This window comes from Kryptolebias marmoratus, linkage group LG6, assembly GCF_001649575.2.
Source record: "Kryptolebias marmoratus isolate JLee-2015 linkage group LG6, ASM164957v2, whole genome shotgun sequence".
NCBI classification, from domain to species: Eukaryota; Metazoa; Chordata; class Actinopteri; order Cyprinodontiformes; family Rivulidae; genus Kryptolebias; species Kryptolebias marmoratus.
Window position 1 is genome coordinate 16490893 of NC_051435.1, and position 4917 is coordinate 16495809.

Consider the following 4917-nt stretch of genomic DNA (forward strand, 5'->3'; position numbering starts at 1 on the left):
GAGGGTTTTTAAAAACTAGGATACAGTAAAAATTGTATATTGTGATATACATTTTCTATCACATCACTCAGCCCTAGATCACCGACTTCCTAGACGTCATCACTACAGGTTAAGGTTGATGTCATAAAGTCAGTAAAGCGTGATAATCACTAAAATGACTGAGAAAAATAAATTCACTATTCCACCAGACAAAATTGCTTTACAATAATGACCCTCATTAGTGTGACTTACTTGGACTATGCCTAAGTGAATATTTGAGTGAACTGTCCTTAACCAGAGATGTGAAATGTTTGGCTTTTCCTCTCTTTATTAAAAGGAAATATATATATTTATAATCCTTACTAGATTTCTTTGCATTCTTTTTTTTATTTTACCCAGATAACATGGTAGGTATATAAAAATTATACACAATTTTCCAATTCAAATAGGAAATTAGCTCAACACAAAGCACCTTCTTGCCATAAATGTGACCTTAGACAGGAGACATGAACTCAGACTTTATATCAGTGTGTGGGTTGCTCGAGCTAAAAACAATGTGCAAGAACTGACACTACACTAAGAAAACTATTAATCACATAAACCCAGTAAAAAAACAACAACCTGCTTGTGTGAAACCCATTTGTTTTTGTGTACGTGACGTTTTCACCCATGTGAGCCTGATTTATGTGAATATCACAGTCATAATAATAATAATAAAACCAGTTCACAGTCTTTAAATTTTATCTTTCTATCTTGAAGAGGCAGATAAGGGAGTTAATATTTATTATATATACAGTTTGTAAAAATGGCTTGTAAAGTATTATAACATATTGTAAAACAGTTGCTTCTAGTGGCATGTACAGTGGAAGAGTGAATGGACCACAAAATCATGTAGAAAAGACAAAAAAACCTCTCAGATTGTCAGAATTTGTACTTTGGAGCTGAAACATGTCTGACCTTTTCCCCCTGTTCAACCTTTCAGGAGAGTCTAAAGTATGTTTTTCTGTCACTCACTTGTTTCTCCCACTTAGCTCAAATCTGACAAAAAATATCCTGCATGACATGAATCGACAGACTGCCTGTCTCCATTTGACATCTAGTATCACTCATAAGGTGCTGTCTGTTTGCAAAGCAGCAAGTGTAAGTAAACAGAGAGAAGGCAGTAGTACTACAGTGTGAGAAGGTATGAAGGAAGTACATAACTATGATTGAAGGATTAGAACACAGTCAAACGTCTGAGAATAGTCCTCACCTCTGAAATTGGATTTACTTACAAGCAAAAAGTAAATACGGCCTGTCAATGCCTCCTTTTACCTATAACACTGTTCTGTGATGAATCCTTAATTGTTTTTGTCATTGCTGTTCGAGGACATAAGTGATGCCTGGACCTAAAAGTCCAACAGCAGAGACTTAAGTAGATTTTATAACTAAAAAGAAGCAGTTATTGTGGGATTTAGTGGCATCTAGTGATGAATTTACAGATTTCAGTCAATACAACATCCTCCAACTAAGAACCTTTTCATGTGGGATGAAAAGCTCAATAACATATTTTAAAAATCAGCTGAAATGTGTATGATCCTTGCAGGGACTTGGCGAGGTTTTCAGATGTGTATTAAGAACACAGCACGGTCTTCATTATGTGAGATTAAATGCGATCAGCCCCTGATGGGTTTTGAGCATGCACAAAACGTCCGTAGTGAGGTTGTGAAGCGTGGTGGAAGCATGTGGCAGTGTGTCCCTGATGTGTTGCTCCTGTTCAGAAGCAACAGGCATTTTGTTCAGCTTACTATTGTAAACTATTTAACTGGGATGAACTGTGGAAGGTAAGAAAATACATTAGGTCCTTCAAATCCGTGGTGACCCACTGAGCCGCCTCATACCTCGTGAACCCATCTCTCCCGCTGCAGTGATGTCATCACCGTACAGTCCTGGGCCAGACGCTGTAATGTTACAGTCCGTTGTTAACCAGGTGCTGCGTATGTGTGTTTTTAACACATGGAATGGAAAGACCTCAGCGGGGAGACTGTTGTTGTGTTTGTGCGCGAGGATGTGCATGGCACAGTACGTGAATGTATGTGGGCTCTTCTGCCACACTCATGTGTGAAGACTTGTCTAGGCTCAGGCCAGCTGTGAGTGGGGGAGTGTGACGCCCCCCCCCCCAATGCATTCACAGCAAACTCCCAAAGCTAAACAAGACCTCCACACGCTCACATGCACACATACGTGTACAGTAGGACTGTTACATGAAACTTAGTGTCACCACAAAGCACTGGCTACATGTGACTAAACGAAGTCTGAGCTGGAAGTACGGCCAAATCCTAGTGATGCCACTACCCCCTGGCCCTTTATTCAAAGGTCACATGGTGTAGTGGTTAAAATATTACTCTACAAAAAGGAAAATACCTCCAAGGAGCCAAAATGTCATCAACTGTTTCTGAACTTTTTGGCATAAACAGATGTTAACATGTATATGTTGTGTTAAACGATTTACAAAGCTTGGAGCATACTTTATTTCCTAAGCTTGTTAAGGAAAATTAACAGTAAAAACCAAACTTTATGCGTTAGACTTCATCAAACAGTGGGAGTTGGGACAATACTATATTTTCATGGGAAAACTGACATATGTTCACTGTTTTAATCCTTTTCAACAAGGATAAAACAGTGTAATATATTTGTAGTATTTTTAATTGTATTTAGACTCTTATTATTCAAGATGCTCGTCTAGTTTTAAATCAGACTACTGGTAGTTATGGTTACGACAGTGAGAAGTTTTTAACTGAGAAAATACAGTTGTGAGTTACTTCGCTTGTGAATTTTTCCATTTTTCTTTGAAAACTCTCAGCTTGAAACGCCAAGTAGCCAGATAGCCCTGCCACCTCGCTGTTCCCTTACATCCCAGAAGTAATGGGACACCCATATTCATCAGTGTGAATGTGGAAAGCTTAGTGGGGCTGAAGGGTTGGGGGGAAGGGGTAAATGGGATTTGGTACTGCTAGCTGCCCAAAAAAGCCCCCAAGGACAATAAAGATTTCTTGAACAAACAACATTCTACATGTAGTTCCACTTTGAATGAGAATTATCTAAAATGCATATAATAAATAAATAAATAACAATAATAGCATGCTAACAAACTGGTCACAAAGTCAAGATATCAGCGCTTTCATAGTTTGCATGTATGTGTTCACAAATCCGAATATTTCTCTCTGGAAAAGTTAGCAAAGTGTATCATCATCTTGAAAAGGTTATGAGCTTCCCGGTGATATGTTTGTGTGCAGGGCCTGTTCAGTGTGACAAATAAGACCAAAGATGGACGGTCACGGTTCACGGTTCACTGGGGCAAGGAGTCAAAATAGTAAAAATCTAAAAAGAAAGAAGCAGATCAATCACTTGCTGAATTGGTTGTATGAGCCTGATTTACCTGCTGTTTTTGAAAAGACTCTCCTCTAGTTGGGCGACATCACGAGGAGGTAAATATTAGCTCAGTGTGGGACCAGAATAGAGCTGAAGAGGAGTACGTTTAAAAAAAAAACAGAAAGGAAAGTTCTTTCTCAAAGGTTTCAAGATGAGCACTATAGTTAGCTGATAAAATGTTGGAGATGCAGACTGATAACAGATCGGCAGTATTTTGGGACAGGTCTAAATTCCACAGCTTTCTGTGCCACGGCTGAGGTGACATGGACACTTTTAGATGTTTACTTCTGTTTGCACTGCAAATTCCAAGATTGCCTCATGGTGAAGAGGAGAGGAAAGAGGAATGTGGGAGCCTTGCAAACTGTGATGCCTTAAACCCATCTGAAAATGTAACTGAACTACAGGACAGCAGCTCTTGAGCTGTTAAAAAAGGAGATTGTTAATGGTGAGTGTATGGTGGTGGCTGTGCTGTTGCTGCTTTATGACTGTAAAATGTAAACCCACAGTATTGCAAACCCTTCAAAATGCATCTAAAGTTTCTCTGAACCAGACACAGTGAGGTGATTACACCCAGAAGGCCACATCAGTATATCTGCACTTGATCAGTAGGGCAATTTAAGAGGTGTGGCAGTATGGACGCCATTGGTCTGCTCAAGTGCACGAACAGCAGAGGCTTTAAGAAACATTCAGATCTTTTGAAGTAAGGGTTCTGTAGAAAGGTTATGAACAATGCTTAGGACATTTTCTCTCAGACATCTTCTGGAGAAGGTAAGTATCTGATTTTTCAAGCCTTCTGCACCAGTTTTTCAATAGCTTTCACAAACAGGGATGGTTAGGTTTTGGTTTGAACATCAGTCAAGCTCAGACAGGGTTGCATGTCGTAACACAGTTTGAGTGCTCATATTCCATGGAAAACGAGCTATTTTCAGCACGTAACATCAGTTGAATGTGCATCACCTGACGCAGAGCTTGGTTTGAGTCTTGCTTCATTCAGGAGCTTTTTCACCACCACCTGTCCTCACCTAGTGGAGCTGTTTGTTATCATTATATTTCTAAATAGAACAAGCATCTTTCTTTGTAAAGCAAGTTATTGGACCTCAAAAGGCACTGAAAAGACATGCTGATAAACCTGATTCTTCCATTTTAGGACTTCCTCCCTCCTATCCATGTTTCTTGGCAGTGAACAGACCAGTAGCTGATCAATGCACATGTTGGATACGGTCTTTGTTCCTTTTTGAAATTACATTTAAACCCTACACATAGATGGCAACACAGTATTAGGCTCTGTCTTCTACTCCATCCAAGATACAGTTGTAGGCCTTGTTGCACTAACTCTGCCATGTCACTGTAAAACTGGCACAGGAAGTATATTCCAACATACAGGTGCTGGTCATAAAATTAGAATATCATGAAAAAGTAGATTGATTTCAGTAATTCCATTTAAAAAGTGAAACTTGTATATTATATTCATACATTACATACAAACTCATATATTTCAAATGTTTATTTCGTTTAATTTTGATGATT